Below are 24787 nucleotides of genomic sequence, written 5' to 3'. Positions count from 1 at the left end.
CATTCAAAGGATTTACAACCCATTGGCCATATTATGAACACTTCCTCTGTTCATAAGGTCTAGCAGTGGGGCTTGAACCTGGAGCTTCTGGCCCAGAGGCAGGGGCGCTACACCTGCAACATTTCATATCCACACAATTGGAGAAGTCTGTAAGAAATGGTGGAAGGGTCAGCAGGTCTGGCAGCACCTTTGGAGGGGAAACATTTCAGGTTCATTCTGTTTCCTCCTCCATCTCCACCCGAGCTGCTGATTGTCTCCAGCATATTCTGTTTTTGTTTCAGATTACATCCAGCACTGGCTGCATTTTGCTTTTTCATTACATAAGAGTTACTGTTTATTCCAATAAAGGTGGATGGCTAGACAGCCTTAGGCCTGTATCCTGTGGAGTTTCGAGGAAGAGTCAGAAGTAACTTAATCGAAATATATAATATCCTGAAGGGACACAACCAGGCGGATATTAAAAAGTTGGTTCCTCTTGTGAAGGATCTAGATCTAGGGGTCATAGGTTAAAAAATAAGGAGCTCCCCCATTAAGATGAGATGAGGAAACATATTTTCTCTCAAGCGATTGTGAGTCTCTGGGATTCCCTTCTTCAAAAGACAGTCAATGCAGAATCTTTAATTTTTTTAAAGATAGCAGCAGATTGATCCTTAAACAGAAATTGCAGGTGAAACTCAGCAGATATGACAGCATCTCTAAGATGAAAGTAGAATTAATATTTTGATGAAGAGTCGCTGGACTTGATACATTAACTCTGCTTTCTTCCCATAGATGCTGCCTGACCTGCTGAGTTCCTCCAGCAATTTCTGTTTTTCAGACCTCCAGCACCTGCAGTTGTTTGTTTTGTTGTAGATAGACTCGTGATTACCAAGGGGATGAAAGATTGTCAGGGATAATCAGGAATGTCGAGTTGAGATTATAATCAGATCAGCCATGACCTTACTGAATGGCAGGTTAAAAACCCAAAAGAACTGCAAATGCTGTAAACCAGAAGCCAAAACAGAAATTGCTGGAAAAGCTCATCAAGTCTGGCAGCATCCATGAAGAGAAAACAGTGTTAACATTTTGGGTCTGATGACCCTTCCTCAGAACTGTTCTGAGGGGTTCTCAGTAAGGGTCACTCGACCGAAAACATTAACTATGTTTGGCCTCAGCTGGAATGTTGCTGGGAGTATTAAAATGCAGTCCAATTCTGGGTGCCACACATTAAGAAGGATGTCAAGGAATTAGCAAGAGCCCAGAAAGGATTCATAATAATAGTTCCAAAATGAGGAACTTCACTTAGATTGCTGGATTGGAGATGCTAGGACTGTTACCCATTGTTCTGAAAAGGGTCACTGGACCTGAAATGTTAATTCTGATTTCTCTCCCCAGATGCTGCCAGACCAGCTGAGCTTTTCCAGCTGTTTTGGTTATTGAATGACAGAACAGGCTAGATGGACGGAGTGGCCCACTCTTGTCACTTACTGGTGTACTCAGGCTGCTAAAAACCTGACTGGGTTTCCATTGCAAGGAAGCATAGCCTATTTCTCACCCCTCCAGTCCCAGAGTAGCTGTAAGTAAGGGGCAGGGACTGCACCTTCCACATTTGACACTGTTATTAAAGCCCGAAGAGAGATTAAGGAGGGATGTCAGCCTCATGCTTTCTCTGCCACCGGGAACCAGCAGTGCGAGCGTGCACTCAAGCACGATTCAGCATCAGGATCACACATGCAACAGCTCTCTGGTACCGTAATTCACCAAAACAAATGACCCAAATTCTCACTCTGATTTCTGTCCTTAAATGACAGTAGAAAAACAGATTATGAAACATGGATCTGTGCAAAAGCGCTTTCAGCACAAAAGCAAACCTCTGAGTTTTCTTTATGACTTCTAATAAGCTTAAGGCAAGTTTAATGGAAACAAAGAGCATGGAGACTTAGAGTCATAGAGATGTCCAGGACGGAAACAGACCCTTCGGTCCAACTGGTCCATGCCGGCCAGATACCCTAACCTAATCTAGTCTCATTTGCCAGCACGTGGCCCATATCTATTCCCCATATACAGCATTTAATTCCAACAGAGTCAGAAATCGCAGGACACCAGGTTAGGGTCCAACAGGTTTATTTGATATTACAAGCTTTCAGACCGTAGACCTTTCCTCAGGTGAAGTGTCACCCTAATCCAAACCCTTCACCTGACAACGGGGCAACGTGCCGAAAGTTTGTAATTTCAAATAAATTATTTACAGTGTGAAAACAGGCCCTTTGGCCCAACAAGTCCACACCAACCAGCCTAAGCGCAACCCACCCAGACCCATTCCCCCACATTTACCCCTTCACCTAACACTACGGGCTAATTCACCTAAATTCACTGTGGGAGGAAACTGGAGCATTTGGAGGAAAACCATGCAGACACAGGGAGAATGTGCAAACTCCACACAGTCAGTGCCTGTGTTGGGAATTGAACCTGGGTCTCTGGTACTATAAGACAGCAGTGCTAACCACTGTGCCAACATACCGCCCATTGGACTCTAAACCTGTGTGATTTCTGACTTTCTCCACCCCAGTCCAACCCTGGTACCTCCACATCATGGCTACCATTAATTCCAACTGTGTTACAGAATACAGCTGCATTCAATCTGTCTGCAAGAGAGTTGTGCCTTTAACTATTTTGCAAATGCAACAAAAAAGTTCAAATTCAGTCCTAAAGAGTAGAAACCCCGTGGTTGTTTCAGACTAGCTGGAGAGTGGATTGCTCTCGAAGTTTCCCCTGAATTGAGAGGCGGTGTTTGTCGGAGAGGTAAGGCATTCGGGGTTCGATCACTACGTGGCAGCAGAGAGAGAGATTTCAGATCTGGAAATCAGCAGCAGGATAGCAAAGGGAGAGCGAGGGCGAGAGAGAGGGGAACAAGGATTTCGTGTGAATCTACGCGCTGAATACATCACCCTGTTGGAGGTAAGAAATCCCCTGGGTTGACGGTGAATGAGATGTCTTGTAACTGGAGAGAGAGAAAGAGAGCGAGCGAGTGATTGAGGATTCAGCCTGATATCTGTGCAGCAATCAGAAATCAGGCAGAGACAGCGATCGCGCTGAATGGATCTACCGAAGAGCTCTGCCATCTCCTTTTTCTCTGTCTCTGTCGTTCTCTGGCCCCTGTGTTATGTTTAGCGTGATTTCAGGAGATCTGCAACTATTAGAAACCCCAGCCCCGTTCTTCTACAAACGCTCTTGACAAAGTTATTTGAACTTAAGGCATGAGTGCCCGCCACTGTTGTATAAACCCTGTTTTATTGAGAGGATTCCGGGAATGCCTGTTTATCCCACACCATCTCTGCCATGTTTAGTTACAAAGTCATAAGTTTGTAAACATTCCTGGCACTGGAAAGACACATTTTAATCGTTCTTCCCACTGAGTGCAGTCAGAAGTGTTATAAAAAAAAATTGGGTCATTCAACTCGACTGTTTAGTGAACAAAACATTAGGTAATTCAACTCGACTCTTTTGTAAACAGTGTGGCTGTTGCGTTAGCAATCAGATCGTGTTTTCGACCTCGTTAGTACTTTTGTGATTGTCTCTCGCGCTGCAACACAACTTTACTTTCATTACATAATGGGGTGGACACAGAGACAGATTTGGTCTCGCTCCAACACCGTCCGAACTGTTTTCGGCTGTGAGTGAACACAACTCTTAGTTAACACATGAGTGCTGCTTGCTTTCCCCTGTCTCATGCAGGGAATCAGAAAAGTAAAGCGGTGCAGCTCAGAGAGAGTCCATTCGGTCTGTCGAGTCTGTGCTCTCTCCAGAAGGACAATGTATACAGACACGCCTGCCCTTTCCCCGCATCTCTCCATTCTCCTTAGGAGTTGCTGTCCACCCGTCCATTTTATTTTAGCTTATTTCAGTAATGTTACAACGTCGGAGACTGAGGGGTGACCTTATAGAGGTTTATAAAATCATGAGTGGCATGGACAGGGTAAATAGACAAGATTTTTTTTCCCCTGGAGTGCGAGAGTGCAGAACTATAGTGCATAGGTTTAATGTGAGAGTGGAAAGATTTTTTAAAAATGACCTAAGGGGTAACTTTTTCACGCAAAGGGTGGTGCGTGTATGGAATGAGCTGCCAGAGGAAGTGGTGGAGGCTGGTACACTTACAACAATTAGCAGGCATCTGGATGGGTATATGACTAGGAAGGGTTTAGAGGGATATGGGCCAAGTGCTGGAAAATGGGACTAGATTAATTTAGGATATCTGGCCATCATGGACAAGTTGGACCAAAGGGTCTGTTTCTGTGCTGTACTGCTCTATGATTCTAAGTGTTTGTATCAAATGGAAGTCAAAGTGTACTTCTCCAGACAGTTTCTTTCAGATGGGTTAGTCAGTGTGAAGGAAGGGGACTCTGGAAATGCCCTTGATCAAAAATATCACCTCCCACTCAAGATCCTCTTCAGAGGGTTGGATTGTGTTAGTTGCTGGGTTAGCCCTTTAATCTGAACCATACATTGATGGTGTTCTTCTTTAAGTAGCTAAGGATAGATAAATCAGACTGAAAATTGCTTTAGGTAGTGTACTATTGAATTTTCTCCCAAATATCTCAATGCCATTCTCAATGACCTGACTGTGAGAATGGTTTTTGTTATCCTTGACTTGTTTTGTGTTTCAGTCTCTTTCTCTTCTGAGTTGTTTCACCTCCCCATTCTGGGATATGTTGTGATCATCTATCACATATTTAACCTTCCTCCAAATCAGGGAGGATTTTAATTTGAGGGCTTTTGTTGTTGTCAGAGAGACGGTGATTAAAAGAAGAAATGAGAAGGAAGTGTGGAGTGGTTTATTTTGGTCAGAAGAATATGGAAACAATATAAAACAAAGTGTGAAGTTCTAAAGGGAACACAGGAGCAGAGGATGCAAATGAATAAGTGAATTGAATGTGGCGGTTAGGTTAGGAACACAGTTAACTAAGCTTAAGGCATCCTGGACTTTATAGATAGGGACAGAATGTGCAGACCAAGGAAGTTATGTAAGACCTGTATGAACTCTGGTTTAGCATCAACTGGAGTGGTTGTTGCATCATTAAAATGCAGTCCAGTTCTGGGTGCCATACTTTAGGAATGATGTCAAGGCATTATCAAGAGCCCAGAAAAGGTTCACAAAAATGGTTCCCGAGATGAGGAACTTCAGTTACATTGCTGGATTGGAGAAACTTGGACTGTTCTCCTTAGAGGGCGTTGAGACAGAAGTACACAGAATCAAGAGGGGTCTGGACAGGGTAGCAAGGGAAAATGCTGTTCCAGCAAGTGCAATGATTAAGAACAAAAGGGTTTAAAGTCTAAGGCAAATGACACAATGGTGACATTCAGTGAATGGCTTGAATGCATTGCCTGAGATTATGGTGAAGGCCCATTGAGTTGAGGCATTCAAGAGGGAATTGAAATATCATGGAAAGAAAAATTATGCAGGATTACGGGGAGTTGTGAGGAGAATTTCACTTGATAGATTGTTCGTTTAGAGAGTTGTTGTATGGTGCAGAAGTGATGAGCTGATTGGCCTCAATGTTGTAACTATTCTGTGAAAAGAAGTTTGGCTTTGTATAGCATCTTTCCCAACCTTGAGATGGCTAAATTAAGCATCTTTTAAAATGTATTAAAGCAAGAATTACCTAAAGTTAGGAAGTACCATGAACAGCAATATTTTAATCATCAAATAATTGAAGACTAGTTCTTTGGCCATGAATCCAGGGTGAACCACGATGCCCTTCACATTGTGCCATGAGGTGGTTCACATCCATCTGAGATGACAAATAGAACTTCCCTTTAACGTTTCAGCTGAAAGACAGCACTTCTATAATGTGCTGCACCCTCCGTATTACTTTGTGAGTGTCAGTTTAGATTAGCTACTCAAAACTAATAGAGGATGTTACACTTCACTGGGGTATCATGCTTGGAATTAAGCTCCGCTTTTTCTAAACTCATTGCAAAAGTTAACATCACATTTTAAAAACACTGAATTCTCCAATTTACCTGATTTTTCAGACAGAGGTTCACAGAAAGCGTGGACCAGATCTCTGTACTTAACAAGAATTACTATGTATTACAAGTAAATAGACTCCAGTTGCAGGCAAACAATTATGAGCTGTTGGCAAGTAGCACTATTAAATAAAACTCTGATCCTGTTCTAACTACCCCTCACACACCTGCTTATGCACATAGTCTGTTCACAGAATCTAATCACACTTCTATACTGCAATGAGGCTTGGAATGGGTATCAGTGACACATATATGTATCAAAGACATCCCACCAATAACACCTATGCACTTTAAAAAAAATCATCTATGGGATGAGGTGGCACAGGCTAGGTCAGCATTTATTGCCCAGAGGTGAGTTAGGAGTCAACCACATTGCTGTGGGACTGGACTCACATGTCGGCCAGATCAATAATTACTGGTTTTTGCACTGATTAGAATGCTGCTTCTCCATCTTCCTTCACCAAATGTTTTCCTGGTTTGTAAGAGGCACAAGGCAGCTGGTTCACACTTATAAAAAGCCTTTGACTTATTTATTAAAAGTCACAGGTTACAGCAACAGCTGAAGGAAAAATCAACTGTTTTTCTTCAGGCTTATTGTGTTCTTTTATTGCAGAGAACAAAGAGAGCTCCTGAGATGGTGGCAGTTTAAAGGCTTGTCACAATCTTGTTGATAACCCCAAGCTGTTCAGCTACCTGAGAACTAATCATATAGTTGTTGGTAGGTAGAAGGCCTTTGTCATCAATAACTGATCACTAGTTCATTGACCGAGCAGCTATATGTTGCCAGTTGACACTCCATTTGCATGCACACCTTGGCCCCAGTTCACTGTCAGAGAACCCTTGAACCACTGCTTGAATGAGCAGCTATGTAAATGCTGCTTCCAATAATTGTCAGGTTTTTTGCTTCAGCCATGCATCGGCAGTCCTTGAGTTATGTAACAGTTTTTTCTCCCATTTCAGTCCTCAACAAAAATATGGAAAAATTAAAATGATGCAATGATTACAAGGGGTCTGGCATTCAGTAGCTTGTCTGAGAGATATGGGACAGCTACCCATGAGTCATAGGTAACACCTAAGAGAGCAAGAAGCTGAGTTATTGCCCTTGGCAAGCATTGGAAGCAGGGTCTCTTTTATTGCAGAGTGGTAAAGGTTCTTGCAGTATTGTCGTTATTGCTACCCAAGCTTTCTCTATCCATCGACCCTGTATTAAGACATCATTGTGACCATGGACTCTAGCCTATTATTTGGGTCAAAGTTTCAGGTGTTTAGCAGGATGGTTGACCAAGAGACCTTCCAATGTTTAACACTTGGAGTTTGCACATTTTCCCTGTGTCTGTGTGGGTTTCCTCTGGGTGCTCCGGTTTCCTCCCACAGTCCAAAGATGTGCAGGTCAGGTGAATTCGTCATGCTAAATTGCCCATAGTGTTAGGAGCATTAGTCAAAGGGAAGTGGGTCTGGGTGGGTTGCTCTTCAGAGAGTCAGTATGGACTGGTTGGGCTGAAGGGCCTATTTCCACACTGTAGGTAATCTCATCATAATTAACCTCCTGTCCAGGAAGCATTTACAGTCTAAAAGCCCCCTGTTTGGCCATGTTATGAATACACAATCTATGGCCATCAGGCCCTGACATGTAATTTGAACACAGGGGTTTTTGGCCAGAAACAGCCTCTCTCCTCAGGCTTTCTTGTCTCCTATTTTCTTTCGCTTTCCCAAAACCATGTTCTTACTTCTTTGTCTTGGCAGTGTGCATGAGCGAAGTTAGTTGTATCAGATTAACCTTCTTGGCTTGCAACCAGCACAAGAATTGACTTCAGCAGACAAAAAAAAAACTGCATACCGTTTCTTTACTCTCAGCGGTACCATCAGACCGTGCCAAGGTTACATCACATTTCACATTCAGCTGTTTGGATGCAGCTTCTACCAAAGTAATGTATATGCTTTTGAAAACAAAATGATTCGTGAAATATTTATGCAGAACAACACCTCCATTTAAGGAGAACAAAATGCACTGTGGATGTATGCTGCAGTGAAGTAGGCTATAAGAAAAGTGATATAATGCTTTGAGGTGCTTGAAAAGAAATCCCTGTTTATGCAGAGAATTGAAGGGTGGCCATCCTGACGCTGTTTGTTGTAGAATGGTGATAAATGTCCCAGGTGAGAAGGTGTGGTAATGGAATGGCATTTTGATAACAAGCAAAGACTGAACAGATTACAAGCTGCTCTCGAGCAAATTTCAGATTCCTAGCTGACAGATAGTTTTTGTAGTACACTAAAATTTCCTCGAGGTTGGAAAATCAAGAAATGAATGGGACGGAAAGAATTAAAGCAATCACGCCCACCTGAGAAAAGATGTCAAGGAAACTCTTAGATCTAATGGCTAACAAGTCCCCATGACCTGATGGTTTGTATCCTAGCGTCTTGAAAGAAATGATTGCAGAGACAACAAAGGCATTGTTTATAATTTTACAAAATTCCTTGAATGCTGCAAGGGTTCCAGCAATTAGAATAGGTGGTACTTACAGTAATGTCACTGGAGTGGTAATCCAGAACCCCCAGTTAATGTTCTGGGGACATGGGTTGAAATCCCAACACGGCAGGTGGTGAGTGTCGAATTCAAGAATCTTGCGGAATAAAAGGCTACCCCTAGTGAGTATTGTGAATTGTCATAAAACCCCACCTGGTTCACTAATCTACTTTAGAGAGAGAAATTTGCCATCTTTACCCAGTCTGGCTTACATGTAACAATGCAACAATATGGTTGACACATTGGGCAATTGCCCTTGGGCAGTTATAAACAGGCAATAACTGTTGGCCAGTAAGGCCCACATCCTATTAACAAACTTTTAAAACTTGGAAAATGTAACACCTTATATTCAAGAAGGGAGGGAGACTGAGAGAAGAAAACCATTGTCTAGCATCTTTCATGGTGAAATTGCTGAAATCCATTATTAAGGCTGTTATAGCAAGATACTTAGCAAATCATAATGGGATGAGACAGTCTCAACATAGTTTACTGAAAGGGAACCCATGTTTAACTAATTAGCATGTTCTGAAGAAATTACAAGTAAGGTGGATAAAGAGGAGCCTATAGGTGTAATGTACTTGAATTTTCAAAAGGCTTTTGATAAGTTGGCACATCAAAGGTAACTAAACAAACTAAGATTTCATGGTGTGAGGGGTAACCTGTCAGCTTGGTGATGGATTGATTAATTAACAAGAAACAGAGCATCGAGATAAATTATTTTTATTGGGTTAGCAAGCTATAACTATCGGAGTGCCACAGTAATCAGTGCTGGAGCCTCAACTATTTATAATCCATGTCATTAACTGGGATGAAGGGATCAAATGCCCAGTTGCTAAATTTGTTGATGAGGTCAAGGTAGGTCACTAAGAAAATTGACAGCAAGAGTCAAGGAGTCTACATACAAAATGGATAAAGGAAGTAAGTGCACAAAAATTTGGAAGATGGAGTACAATGTGGAAAACTGTCAACTTTTGCAACTTTAGCTGTAAGAATATAAATAATACATTATTTAAATTGAACTTGCAGAACTCTGGCACAGAGGGATCCGGGCGTCATGGTCCATGAATCATGAAAAAGCAGCTTACAGGTACAATAGGTGACTAGGAAGGCAAATGAAATATTGGTGTTTATTACAAGGGAACTAGAAAATAAACATAGCAATGTTTTACTGCAGCCTTGATTTCTCTCTTTGCAGTTACTGCCAGAACTGCCGAATTTTTCCAATTGTATCTGTCTTTAAAATAAACACCATGTTCCTTCAGCTGTTCACAACAGGCAAGATATTGACTGTACCCAACCAACTTGTGCTTGCAAAACTGAAAGCAGAGTCCACACTAGATAAAGCTGTGAGATTAGACAGTATGTGTTAAATAATCTGGACTGTGCTAAGAATTAGACTGATAACCAATTTAACATTGTCAGTAGGGTTCACAGTGTGGCATTCTTGCACATACTTGAAGCTACATATACTGTATTGGGCCAAGCTCTTTACACACAGAAAGAACATGTGAACTCTAAGAGTGAAGGGATGACCCTTTAGAACTGAGCTGAGGAGGAATTTCTTCAGCTCGAGGATGATGAATCAATGGAACTCATTGCCACAGAAGCCTATAGAGTCCAAGTTATTGCATGTGTTTAAGATAGAAGTAGGTTATCTATTAATATGGGAATGAAGGGTTACAGGGAGAAGGCTGGAGAATGAAGTTGAGAAAAATATTAGCTATGATCGAATAGTGAATTGATATCATTGGGCCAAATGGCCGAATTCTGCTCCTATATCTTTTGTATTTTCTAATCAACCTGCCCGGTGATGTCATTGCATACCTATAGAACAGGTGGGGCTTGAATCCAGCCTTCCTAACTCAGAGGTAGGTATACAACTACTGCACCACACAAGCTTGCTGCTCCTATATCTTGTGTTTTTATGTACACACATTAAATCTGTTTCAGCTTATTGGAATAGATGAGAGCCATTCTGTGGTCATGGTATTGCCCTGAGATATGAGCCAACCTCAGTCAATCAGCCTGGTTTAAACTAATCAAATCTTGGGAGCTAAATGTTAATTATTATATGTCTCATGCATTCTCCATTGAAAAACCTCTACCAATCAGAGTTCACTAGCAAATCAATTACCATACGGTATAAAATGTTGCTTTGCATTGGTGTTCTTGCAAATGTCCTGATAATTGCAAGAGGAAAGGTTTTGACAAAACATGTCATTTTTCAGAAATCCTCAAGTTCTATACTACCAAACTACCATTGATTATAGATGTCATTGAGCCATAATGCTGAAGTATTGCAGGCATTAAATGGACTGAGGAGTGGAAATGGCACAGACATCAACTCTTGAAGGAACAACCAGTTTTTTAGATTAAATTCTCTATAGTGTGGAAACAGGCCCATTGACCAACCAGTCCACACTGACCCTCCGAAGGGTAACCTACCAAACCCATTTCCCTCTGACTACCGCACCTAACACAATGGCAATTTAGCATGGCCAATTCACCTGACCTGCACATTTTTGGATTGTAAGACGAAACCGGAGCACCCGAAGGAAAGCCACGCAGACACAGGGAGAATGTGCAAACTCCACACAGACTGTCACCCAAGGCTGGAATTGACCCTGGGATCCTGATGCTGTGAGGCACCCGTGATAACCACTGAGCTACCATTGTTGAAAAATATTTGCTTACGTTTCCAAGTTAACCTGCCTCCATCAAATTCCATTGATGCAATACTGAGTCTAACCTGTAGAAAACTCCTTGCATTAATGCACAGTACTTACAACATAAAGACATTTGACCCAACAGGTTTTTGTCATGGCTAATTATGCACGTGAGCCTTCAAGAAGCTACCTCCCCTTACTCCATCAGCATAGCCTTGTGTTCTTTTCTCCCTCATTTATGTATCTAGCTTCCCTTTAAAGCTTCAACTACTCCAAGTTATAGCAAATAAACTGGTTGATTGATGAGGTTACTTTAGAATACAGTGTTCAATTCTGGTCTCCCTGTTCTAGGAAAGATGTTGTTAAACTTGAGAGAGTTCAGAAAAAATGTTGCCGCGATTGGAAGGTTTGAGCTATAGGGAGAGACTGAATAGGCTGGGGCTTTTTGCCCTGGAGTGACGGAGGCTGAGAGGTGACCTCATAGTGGTTTATAAAATCATGAGGGACATGGATAGGTTTAATAGCCAAGGTCTTTTTCTCGGGGTAGGAGAGACTAAAACTAGAGGACATAGGTTTCAGATGAGAGAGGAAAAAATTTAAAGGGACCTGAGGGGCAAGGTTTTCACACAGATAATGGTGCCTGTATGGAGCGAGCTGCTAGAGGAGATAGTGGAGGCTGGTACTATTACAACATTTGAAAGGCATCTGGATGGGTACATGAATAGGAAAGGTTTAGAGGGATATGGGCCAAATGCTGGCAAATGGGACTAAATCATTGTAGATTATCTGGTCGGCATGGATGAGTTGGACTGAAGGGTCTGTTTCCGTGGTGTATTACTCTCTGACTTCTAACTGAAATGAACTCTGAAATGGTCAGGGGCAATTAGAGATGGGCAAAAATTGCTGGCCTGACCAGTGATGCCCACAATGCATGGAATAAGTTCCACATTCTATCGACCTTTAAGGTAAAGATACTTGTCTTGAACTCTTTCTGGCATTCATATATTCATGCCCTATAGAAACTAGCAGCTCCTGGCAATCTCTCTTGTGGAATAATTGGACTAAGTCTGTTTACATGCAAACTTCAGCTTCGCAACTTTCTGCCAGAAATTTCTTTAGTAGAAGCACCGTGCTCAGAATAGTTCTTTTGATTCAACACTGGGAATTCCAAATTTCACTGATTTTGAACCAAGGTTTCTGTCAAAATTATACTGCTGCTCAGAAGGTCAAGGTCAAACCTAGTGCTTGTTTTTTTTTAAATTGGGGAAAAATAGTGACATTGATAGTAATGGACTAGTCACTGGACGACTGTATCTTTGACTGCACATGTTCAAGCCCCACCACAGCAACTGGTAAAATTTTAAATTCAATCAATAAAACTTGGAATTGAAAATGTGTCTAAAATGGTGAGTGGAATAACTATCATCAATTGTTGGAAAAGTCCATCAGGTTCATTAATGTACTTTAGGGGAAGAAAATTTGTTATCCTTGCTTGGTCTGATTATATGGGACTTCATCACACAGCAAGGTGCTGCCTCTTAGCTGCTTTCTGAAATGCCATGTCAAGCCACTCAATTCAAGGGCAACTAAGGATGGGCAACAAATGCTGGCCTTCCCAGTGATGCCCACATTCCATGAAAGAATTAAGTTCATATAGAATCCATTGTCACAATTAAAGAAAAGTTGAGGGGTTGCATTGGCAAAGGTGAACTTCTAGAAAACTTCCCAATTGGAAATCAATGGGAGTGAGACTCAGCAGTGACTAAGTTGTATAACATTTCCCCCATGATGAATCCATTTGTTCAAGGTTGGATCTGATTGTTGTTTGCCATTTTATGGATCATGGACAACAGGGAAGAAGAACAAATTCATTCTAAGAGGTTTATAGCTCTCTATTCACTGTGGCTTTGCAGCGTCTGTTTGAGAAAACTCTTATCCTGGGGTTAGAATCCTGTCATGATTTATATGCTGGGGTAGCAAGTTGAGAGAGCTTGAAGTTTTCAGATGCCAATCTTCGATATTTTGATTGAAGTTATAGATGTTGACTTAGTAGCAATTTCATGTTGAATCTGCTTCTGTGAAGCATCCTGAAATTTTGTTTTCTGTGTAAAGGTGCAAATTACAGCAAACTGTTGGTTCACAAAGATTAGATCGATTTTTGAATGTTTTGATCCAAAAGTAATAAGTGTGACTCCCTGCTGAAGTACAAGAATTCCTTTACAGGAAAAGACATGTTTTACACTGAAAATAAAACCACACAGCTAAGACATGTTGTATAAGGTGATGGCTCTGAAAGAGTTAATGTTGAAGTCGCATTACCTCCACTTAAACTGATGATAGAGCAGTTGATCTTGCATATAGTCCCAATATGGACTGATTTCCCATGTCTCACTCCTGATGGTCATAATTGTACCTAACTAATAAATGTTAATTGTATTTATTCAATCATTCAATAAACTGTACCCTGTTAGTTAAGACAAATGCCTCTTCTTGTTAAGACTCTTGGGGACTATCCGCTTCGAAGTCCTTAAACTCACCATAAGAAGAAGGAATAAATAGGGTGGGCTTTTGTGGTGCAGTGATACTGTCCCTCACTCTGGGTTCGGAGGACCTGGTTCAACTCCCACCTGCCCTGGATGTGTGTTATAACATGTCTGAACAGGTTGATTAAAATTACTGGAAGTAAAACAATTGTTGGCAGCAAATTATTCCAAACACTAGCTGCTGGTGATTGATGGCCAATGCAATAAGATATAGGGTTAAAAAAAATTAACAAAGTGGTGTGCTGTATCTAAGAGATTCGTAAAAGTTGTATTCACAATAGAAGGAACTTGCAGATTCCTCACTTGGCGTATCTGTGTCTTTAACAGTAGTAATTATATTATTGAATGTAGCTAATGGCACAATCTCAGTATATTCATTCAAGGTTTAGTGAACTGAGCAAGCAGTGCACTTTGATCTATTCACACATAGATGACCATAGTAAATGCTGCTGCAGTGGGTGTGACTGTGTACTTTGTTAATCTCTGGTCTATTAGGTTTGGAATGCTGGATATTTCTGAAGCTAAAGAATGTGGTAGCTTGTCTGAACCAGATGGAGTAAACTGTACAAGTCTTCATTTTGCAAAGACTTTGCAAAGTAAGCCAAGCAAAATGAACCAGCGTGGTTGGGGAAACAAATTACTAGTTTTAAGCCTGAAAGGACTGTTTACTGAGTGTAGGAGATACTATTTAAAGGAACTTTGTTCCATGTTTTGAGGTATGATTCTGCATGAAAGTCAGATACTGTACAATGATCTACTCCCTTACAAAGTAATGGTGGAGTGAATGCTTTGGGCTTGATACCACTTTAGATTAGATTAGATTCCCTACAGTGTGGAAACAGGCCCTTTGGCCCAACAAGTCCACACCGAACCTCTGATGAGTAACCCACCCAGACCCATTTCCCTCTGACTAATGCAACTAACACTATGGGCAATGTAGAATGGCCAATTCACCTGACCTGCACATCTTTAGACTGTGGGAGGAAACCAAATACCCAGAGGAAATCCATGCAGATACTGGAAGAATGTACAAACTCCACACAGATAGGTGCCCAAGGTTGCAATCGAACCTGGGTTCCTGGTGCTGCGAGGCAGCAGTGCTAACCACTGAGCCACCGTGCAGCTCTTTGCTGTTTTCTGTGGATTAACTATTAAATTCCTCAAATGTTGTAGTTACTCTTTGATGGCATGATAAATAAGGAGTCTGCTGTTATTTCAGTGTTACTCCTTCACTTTGAGAGCTAAGTCGAACGGGAAAGTATTATGACAAACCCTGTCTGTAGTATCGGTTGCACAAGTTAAGATTGACTTTAGCCACTCGCATAATGAGGGAGGTTTAAGCTGTCCATTCAACAAGGTTTGTTTATCCAACCACAGCCAACCAAGGATTTGGGTCTTCTGATCGAAATGTTGAATGAAGTAAAAAGTGTTGTTTTGCTACTTACAGAAAAAAATCGCAACTGTAAGTTCTTAATGAATGGGAATATAAACTTTGGATATTTAAAAACATTCTAATTTTAGGACCTTAAGAGACATAAATTGCACATTTTTTTATGCACTTACAGAACATGGGACCACTGGCTGGCTCAACATTTATTGACTGTCCATAATTGTCCTTGAGAAAGGGGTGAGCTGTCTGTGTGCTATAGGTAGACTCTTAATGCCCTTTAGGAGGGAATTCCTGGATTTTGGCCCATATTATGACTTGCAATTTATTTCTATCTATTTTATCGAATGAAGAAATATTTTTGGATCAAGGTTCAGATTGAAAAGTCTTAAGGCCAGTATCTGATGTGGCTCAAGTGGGTTGAGCTCAATGCCTAGACAATATTATGGACACTGATTTTTATGGAGTTGGGCTGAATCAGCACACATTTAAAAGTGGCACGTAGCATCCAGTTCAGGGTTATCCTATGCCAACAATTTTTGTGGAGTTAACATGTTGTTCACCCTTAGCATTTGTGAAAAGTCTAGTCAGCTTCTCAAGCTCGTGGAGAAAGTGAGGACTGCAGGTGTTGGAGAGTCAGAGTTGAAAAGGGTGGCACTGGAAAAGCACAGCAGGTCAGGCAGCACGCAAGGAGCAGGAAAGTCGACATTTCGGGCATAAGCCTACATCAGGAGTGTGGAGGGGGAAGGAGAGTGAGAGGTAAATGCGGGTTAAGGTGTGGCTGGGGGAAAGGTAGCTAGGAAGGTGATAGGTGGATGCACGTGGGGTGTGATTGTGATAGATCGATGGGAAGGGTGGAGCAAATAGGTGAATGAAGATGAAGAGATAGGACAGGTCAAGAGGGCAGTGCCAAGTTGGAGGGTTGGATCTGGGATGAGATGGGGGAGGGGAGATTTGGAATCTAATGAAATCGATGTTCATGTTGTGTGATTGAGGGGCCCGAAGGCAGAAGATGAGGCGTTCTTCCTCCACTTGGTAGGTGGCTTCAATTTGGCAGTGGAGGAGGCCCAGGGTTTGCATGTCCTTGGGGAGTGGGAGGGGGTGTTAAAGCAGTCGACTATAGGATGGTAGGATTGTTTCTTGCATATGTCCCAAAGTTGTTCCCTGAAGCTCATGACTTACTGCCTTTCAGAAAAGGTGTGTCCTTTAACCTGGATTCAGGAATCCTGTTTGAGAATGATCTGCGCCATCTTATATCTTGCAAGCTCCGTGCATCTTCTGTGCCTTCTCCTATCTCCCAAGTCACTTTGATTACATTCATGCCCATTCACCCAGCATGCACTACGTACTAAACCAATGAGCCATATGATAATTATGGCAAGGCTTTCTATTCTTTGGGAGAAATAGACTGCTTACAAGCTTATATAAATATCAGTCTGACAATATATTAATAGGCCGAAAATTTCCCCTTCTGAGACAGGACAAGTAATATGGTGGGAAAGGGGTGTAGGAATCTCCCTGGTTCCAATGTGCACAATTATCTGCCCATGTTCCACCTTGGAAATTCCATTGCCAGTTCAGCCCTTAAGGGGTCAGTTAACAATCACTGAAGAACCTCAGCCCACTTGGACTGCAATCACTTTATGTAAAGACATGACCATAAGACCATAAAAAAAATTGGAACAAGAGTAGACTATTTGGCCTACTGTGCCATTCAGTGGGATCATACCTGATCTGACACTCCTCACTTCTCTCCTTCATTTGCTGCTAATAGGCTTCTTTAGAAATGGTCTAGAAATGATTGTTGATTGGAGAAACAATTCATTGTAAAACCCTCCAGTTGCATCCCTCTGCATTTTGAACCACAGCTCGATTAGCCACGTAAGAGCTGCGTAAGCCGGGTTCAGAAGAATCCATGGCAAAGGTTTGAACAGGAGCAGGAAAGTAACCACACTCATAAGTCTTGGCAAAACACAGATGTGTTCTGTGGTGCCGTAAGATCAAAATAAATAACTGCAGGAGTAGGCTGTTCAGCCCTCATTCCTGATGAAGGGCTCTGGCCCGAAACGTAGATTTTCCTGCTCGTCGGATGCTGCTTGACCTGTTGTGCTTTTTCAGCAACGCACTCTCAACTCTGATCTCCAGCATCTGCAGACCTCACTGTCTTCCTGTTCAGTCCTCATGCCTACTCCACAATTCAACAGGATATGGCTGATCTGACATTCCATGCATCCACTTTCCTGCCTTTTCCCAATAACCCTTGATTCCCTTACTGATCAAGAATTGATCTATCTCAGCCTTAAGTATGCAAAAGGACTCTACCCACTGCTTTATGGCAAAAAGTTCCAAAGACTCTCAATTCTCTGAGAGAAAAGGTTCTTTCTCATCTTAGCTTTAAATTGGTTCCTCTTAATTCTGTGACTATGGCTCCTTGTTGAAGACTCTCCCATAAAGGGAAACATCCTTTCAGCATTTACTGTGTCAAGCCCCTTCAGAATCCCTGTATGTTTCAACGAACATAGAATGGTACAGCACAGGAACAGGCTCTTCAGCCCATCATGCCAGCCTCGACCATGATGCCATTCTAAACTAATCCTATCTGCCTTCATATGGTCTGTATCCCTCTATTCTCTGTCTGTTCATGTGTCTGTCTAAACGTCTGTTATACATAGCTATTGTACCTGCTTCTACCACCTCTCCTGGCAGCACATCCAGTATCTACCGTCCTTTGTGTTTAAAAACTGTGTTTCACATATCTCCTTTAAACCTTTCACGATCACTTTAAACCCATGCCTCCTAATATTTGACATTTCCACCTTGGGGTAAATATTCCTAAAACTATCCTAGCTTTCTTGCTTACTTGCTGCACTTAGAGTCATAGAGATGTACAGCATGGAAACAGACCCTTCGGTCCAACCCGTTCATGCCGACCAGATATCCCAACCCAATCTAGTCCCACCTGCCAGCACCAGGCCCATATCCTTCCAAACCCTTCCTATTCATATAACCATCCAAATGCCTCTTAAATGTTGCAATTGTACCAGCCTCCACCACTTCCTCTGGCAGCTCATTCCATACACATACCCCTTAGGTCTCTTTTATGTCTTTCCCCTCTCATCCTAAATCTCTGCCCTCTAGTTCTGGACTCCCCGACCCCAGGAAAAGGACTTTGCTGATTTACCCTATCCATGCCCTTCATAATTTTGTAAACCTCTATAAGGTCACCCCTCAGCCGCCGATGCTCCAGGAAAAACAGCCCCAGCCCGTTTAGCCTCTCCCTATAGCTCAAATCCTCCAACCCTGGCAACATCCTTGTAAATCTTTTCTGAACCCTTTCAAGTTTCACAATATCTTTCCGATAGGAAGGAGACAAGAATTGCACGCTACTTATGAGCTACCTTTCTATGTTTCATGCACAAATACCCCCAAGTCTCTTCTTGTTGCAGTTTTTTGCAGTTTTTATCAATTTGAATAATATTCTGTTCTTTTATTCAGCCTTCCAAAATTAACAACTTCATGTTTTCCCATATTATACCCCTTTGCCAACTTTCTGCCAATTTACTTAACTTATCAATTCCTCTTTTGTAAATTCTTCCAATGGTTTAAAAGCAAAGTTGACTTTTCTGAGCTCTTTAAAAGCTCCAGATTTATTCATTGCGTTCTAGTTGTGAAACCCTTGGGTGAAGTCAGCAAAAGCTTGCTGCGCTGGTAGAGGGCCAGATAGACTCAAATCTCAATGTTGCTTTCCTCTGTAGCTAATGTGCCCTTCAATAATTCGTCATTAATGTCTAGACAGATGACAGTGGAGTAATTAGACGTCTTCATCCAGCCAATTAGAATCTGTGTCTTAGCTATGGACAGAAGGAGGCAACTTGTAAAAGAAAAAAATAAAATCTGAAGAGAAAAAGAGTCAGGTTTTATCGCACAATTGCATTTTAATTCAAGAAAAATGCTGTTCAGTGGTTTGAAACAAATGCTTAGGAATTGGATGATTCACTGTGTCCTTGACATGTCTGAACCATTGCATTGCTGTGTGATGACTCGGCGACCCATAATGTAAAAAGCGCCATTCTCCTTCATCTCAAACAAGATGAAACGCGGCCTGCTTGAGCTTGTAATATTCTAATGTGTGGAACATAATTAAACCCAGACAGCATTTAACGCCATTCAACATGAATTAATTTGCAAGGCTTAACATGGAGTACTTGCTGCTATGACAGGCATGCAGGTTTTGTGGGCTGTGGCTGCAGTGAAATGGAAACGACTCAGACATTCCAGAAGATTCCCCTGGCCTCGGAAACGAGTCAGATGCCATTAGCCATGAGGCTGATGCAGCTACCACCCCCACGCTGATCGATGATGTCACTTCTGCCCTCATCATGGCCGCTCCCACAACCACTTCCACCCCTCACAATTCCTCGTGCATCACACGTGACATCGCGTCCGCCCCTCACATCATCGCTGATGCCACACGCTCAACGCTTTCCGCCACCCCTACTGCCGTGGTCACCACCACTTCTGGCCCCACCAGCGCCACTCACCTGCATTCTGCTGACACGGCCCCCACAGATCCCACTGTCACTATCCCTACCCCCCAGAACCCTGAGGGGAACACTACCCCTGCTCATGATTCCACCCCCATTCCCCCCACCATCACACCCATTCCAGTTACTGGCTCCGACCCCACTCCCAGCTCCACACCCACACCAGATCCCAGCTCCCAGCCCTCTCGAGTTTTAACCATCCCTCCAGACCTCCCCCTCACTGAGGAAGAATGATCAGTCCTCAGCAAAGGACTCACCTTCATCCTCCTCTGTCCATGCATCAATGAATTTAATACATGCTGTGATGTCGAACAATTCTTCCGTCGCCTCCGTCTCCGAGCTTAACTTCACAATTAGGATTCCTGCCCACCTTCCGAGGACCCCTTTGCCCACCTCCAACACACTGCATCCACCTGGACACCCCGCGCCGGCCTATTACCTGCCCTCGACCTCTTCATTTCCAACTGCCGCCGGGACATTAACCGCCTCAACCTGTCTAACCCCTTCCCCCACGCCAACCTCTCACCCTCACAACGCGCAGTCCTCCAATCCCTCTGCTCTAGTCCCAACCTCACCATCAAGCCAGCGGACAAAGGGGGCGCAGTGGTAGTGTGGCGCACTGACCTCTACACCGCCGAAGCCAAATGCCAACTCGAGGACACCTCTTCCTATTGCCCCCTCAACCATGACCCCACCCCCCCATCACCAAACCATCATCTCCCAGACCATACAAAACCTCATCACCTCATGAGATCTCCCACCCACAGCTTCCAACCTCATAGTCCAGGAACCCTGCACTGCCTGGTTCTACCTCCTTCCCAAGATCCACAAGCCTGACCACCCTGGCCGACCCATTGTCTCAGCATGCTCCTGCCCACTGAACTCATCTCTACCTACCTCGACACTGTCCTATCCCCCCAGTCCAGGAACACCCCACATACGTTTGAGACACCACCCACGCCCTCCACCTCCTCCAAGACTTCCGTTTCCCCGACTCCAACACCACATCTTCACCATGGATATCCGATCCTTCTACACCTCCATCCGCCATGACCATGGCCTCCAAGCCCTCCGTTTTGTCCTCTCCAGATGTCCCAAACAGTACCCTTCCACCGACATTCTCATTCGTTTGGCCGAACTGGTCCTCACCCTTAGCAATTTCTCCTTTGAATCCTCCCACCTCCTCCAGACCAAAGGGGTAGCCATGGGCACACGTTTGGGCCCCAGCTATGCCTGTTTCTTTGTTGGCTACGTAGAACAGTTGATCTTCCGTAATTACACCGACACCACTCCCCACCTCTTCCTCCGCTACATTGATGACTGCATTGGCGCCACCTCGTGCTCCCGCGAGGAGGTTGAGCAATTCATTAACTTCACCAACACATTCCACCCTGACCTTAAATTTGCCTGGACCATCTCTGACACCTCCCTCCCCTTCCTGGACCTCTCCATCTCCATTAATGATGACCGACTTGACATTGACATTTTTTACAAATCCACCGACTCCCACAGCTACCTGGATTACACCTCTTCCCACCCTACCTCTTGCAAAAATGCCATCCCGTATTCCCAATTCCTCCGCCTCCGCCAAAACTGCTCCCAGGAGGACCAGTTCTACCATAGAACACACCAGATGGCCTCCTTCTTTAGAGACCGCAATTTCCCTTCCCACGTGGTTAAAGATGCCCTCCAATGCATCTTGTCCACATCCCGCACCTCCGCCCTCAGACCCCACCCCTCCAACCGTAACAAGGACAGAACGCCCCGGTGCTCACCTTCCACCCTACAAACCTTCACGTAAACCAAATCATCCGCCAACATTTCCACCACCTCCAAAAAGACCCCACCTCCAGGGATATATTTCCCTCCCCACCCCTTCCCGCAAAGACCGGTCTCTCCGTGACTTCCTGGTCAGGTCCACGCCCCCCTACAACCCACCCTCCCATCCTGGCACTTTCCCCTGCCACCGCAGGAACTGTAAAATCTGTGCCCACACCTCCTCCCTCACCTCTATGCAAGGCCCTAAAGGAGCTTTCCACATCCATCAAAGTTTTACCTACACATCCACTAATATCATTTATTGTATCCGTTGCTCCCGATGTGGTCTCCTCTACATTATGGAGACTGGGCGCCTCCGAGCAGAGTGCTTTAGGGATCATCTCCGGGACACCCGCACCAATCAACCACACCGCCCCGTGGCCCAACTCCCACTCTGCCGAGGACTTGGAGGTCCTGGGCTTCCTTCACTGCCGCTCCCTCACCACCAGACGCCTGGAGGAAGAACGCATCATCTTCCGCCACAGAACATTTCAACCCCAGGGCATCAGTGTGGACTTCAACAGTTTCCTCATTTCCCCTTCCCCCACCTCACCCTAGTTCCAAACTTCCAGCTCAGCACTGTCCCCATGACTTGTCCGGACTTATGCTACCTGCCTATCTTCTTTTCCACCTATCCACTCCACCCTCTCCTCTCTGACCTATCATCTTCATCCTCTTCCCCACTCACCCATTGTACTCTATGCTACTTTCTCCCCACCTCACCCTCCTCTAGCTTATCTCTCCACACTTCAGGCTCACTGCCTTTATTCCTGATGAAGGGCTTTTGCCCGAAACGTCGATTTCGCTGCACTTTGGATGCTGCCTGAACTGCTATGCTCTTCCAGCACCACTAATCCATCACTGGCCTTGGAACAGACAGTGATCAGGAAGGCCCATGAATTTGCAAACAAGGGCCACAAAGTCATTTGGCCCTGGGCAGTGACTTATCGTGAAGAACATTCTTGTAACTGCACCCATAAAGCAACACCATGCTTTAATTTCCACTGTCTTTCAAAAAAAATCCCTCTCTTTAGTGCCAGATTTGAATTGGTGGGCTGTGAATTTGTGCTAAGATGAACCTGTGGGAATAGCTGATTTGCTAAGATCACAGTTAGAGATTTGTTAGGCTGTAGGTGGCCTCTAGTTTCTATTCCAAGTACATAGGCGCAAGATCTATTCAAAACAAGTAGTTCCCTGTAAATCTTTGCTGCTCCCTGGTGAGTTGGAGCACTTGGAATAACCTCACCATTGCATCAAGCTAAATCAGTGTGCAGCATTTCCAGCAGTAACCTTAGACTGAACTGGAATGTTCTCGGCTCTGTTAAAGCTGAACTTGTTCCAACAGGCCAGGGTTCTGCTCTACTTAGGTCATGACTTTGCACCACACACGAACCAGTTCAAGAATCTAAAGTTAAACTGTTCGTAAGAAACAAGTTAGCATAATTTTATAATGGCCCTTTGCTTCTGAGACTATTTCTCTTAAAAAAGTATGCTTTGCATTGAAGAGGGAGGGAATTGATTTCCAAAGTGTAACTTAATAAGTTGAAGCTGACGCAACTTTGTTTAATAGCACTCTAGAGCAGAGTCTCAAGATGTTGTATAATGCCAGAAGTATGACCTAATGGTGAGTTGCTGATGTACACTTCACCCATTGCACTCCTGTATGAGAATGTTGGAACTTAAACACATGCACCAACTTTGCAGGCAGTAATCAAGCTAAGTTCAGTCTCCAAAATACAAATGTTTCTAGTCAGCCAAGATCCATATCTTGCACCCCTCCATGGAGCTGTTGGCAGATTTATTCCAACATCACATGTGTCATGCTCAACCTGACTTCTCTCCTAGTCAGCAGAACTAAAAGTTCTATTAAGATCGCATTTGTATCGCATGGCATGATGCCTGGGGAGCACGGCTTATGGGGAATATTCCACTACACCTGTTCCAACATGCACAGGCAACAAGGTAGGCATGCAAGACCAAATTCAGTTTCTTTCCTGCCTGATCAACCAATCTAGTGTTAAAAATTCATGATGAAGGGCTTATGCCCGAACCGTCTATTCTCCTGCTCCTTGGATGCTGCCTGACCTGCTGTGCTTTTCCAGCATCACACACTCGACTCAGTGTTAAAAATGTGTAACTATGTGTAAACATTAGCAAGTGTGATCCTCGAATGTACAGATCCACCCAAATGTGGATGAACAGGAGAGAATGGAGCAATATGCATCTTCATATGAGGTGCACTATCACACATTGGCAGCACTCCTGCCTCAAAGCTAAAACATTGTTGGCTTATGTTGAGTTCCAGGATTTCAGCTAAATGCTGAGTAGTGCCTGTCACTGAAACTCCACTAACTGGTTAAAAATCACTTGTAAACCAGTGCTGACATTGAACTTAACAGCAACAGTTCCTGTATCTAACATAGCTTTTTAAAATTTATTCATGGGATTTGGGCGCCACTGGCTGGCCAGCGTTTCTTTCCTATCTTTAGTTGCCCTTAATTTCATAGTAATTGGTACAACAGAGTTGCTTGCTAGGCCATTGCAGAGGGCATTTGAGAGTCAACTACATTGCTATGTGGTGTGGAGTCACATGTAGGCCAGATGGATGGCAGATTTCCTTCCCCAAAGGAGGTTAGTGAGCTGGATGTGCTTTTTTGGACAATTGACGACAATTTCATTGTCTTAATTCCAGATAATTGTTTTTTTTTAATTGAATTCAAGTTCCACCATTTGTCATAGCAGGGTGCAAACCCAGGTCCCCAGAATGTTAACTGACTTTGGATTAATAGTCTATTGATAATATTGAGGTGGCATGATGACTCAGTGGTTAGCACTGCTGCCTCACAGCACCAGGGTCCCAGGTTTGATTCTAGCCTCGAGTGACTGTCTGTGTGGAGTTTGTATATTCTTCCCCCTGTCAGAGTGGGTTTCCTCCCACAGTCCAAAGATGTGCAGATTTGGTGAATTGGCCATGTTAAATTGCCCATAATATTAGGTGCATTAGTCAGGGGGAAAATGGGTCTGGGTGTGTTACTCTTCAGAGGGTTGGTGTGGACTGATTGGGCCGAAGGGCCTGTTTCCACACTGTAGGGAGTCTAATCTAATCTCTAATATCACTAAGCCATCACCTCACTTGATCAGATCAGGTTTTAATTGCCAACTCTGAAATATGACATTTATGGATGCAGCAAGTATATGAAACCCTACCTACAGTATATTGGTAATCGTGCAAGCCTGCAGCCTATTGTAAATTATTGTTGCAGCGCATTGGTGATATCTTGGGGCTACGTATTGGAGAT

At 43.5% G+C, this 24787-nt stretch overlaps 1 protein-coding gene across 3 annotated transcripts in view; it reads left to right on the top strand.

The window, feature by feature from the left end:
- The first annotated feature begins 2792 nt into the window (after positions 1-2792).
- LOC132823468 (prolyl 4-hydroxylase subunit alpha-2-like) overlaps positions 2793-24787 on the top strand; it is a 94870-nt gene continuing 72875 nt past the window's right edge. For all 3 annotated transcript variants that reach the window (XM_060837368.1, XM_060837370.1, XM_060837369.1), the window contains exon 1: positions 2793-2937. The gene's annotated coding sequence lies outside the window, so the exon portion shown is untranslated. The remainder of the gene's footprint in view (positions 2938-24787) is intronic.

This window comes from Hemiscyllium ocellatum, chromosome 16 (assembly GCF_020745735.1).
Source record: "Hemiscyllium ocellatum isolate sHemOce1 chromosome 16, sHemOce1.pat.X.cur, whole genome shotgun sequence".
NCBI classification, from domain to species: domain Eukaryota; kingdom Metazoa; phylum Chordata; class Chondrichthyes; order Orectolobiformes; family Hemiscylliidae; genus Hemiscyllium; species Hemiscyllium ocellatum.
This window is presented reverse-complemented; position numbering and strand designations above follow the sequence as displayed.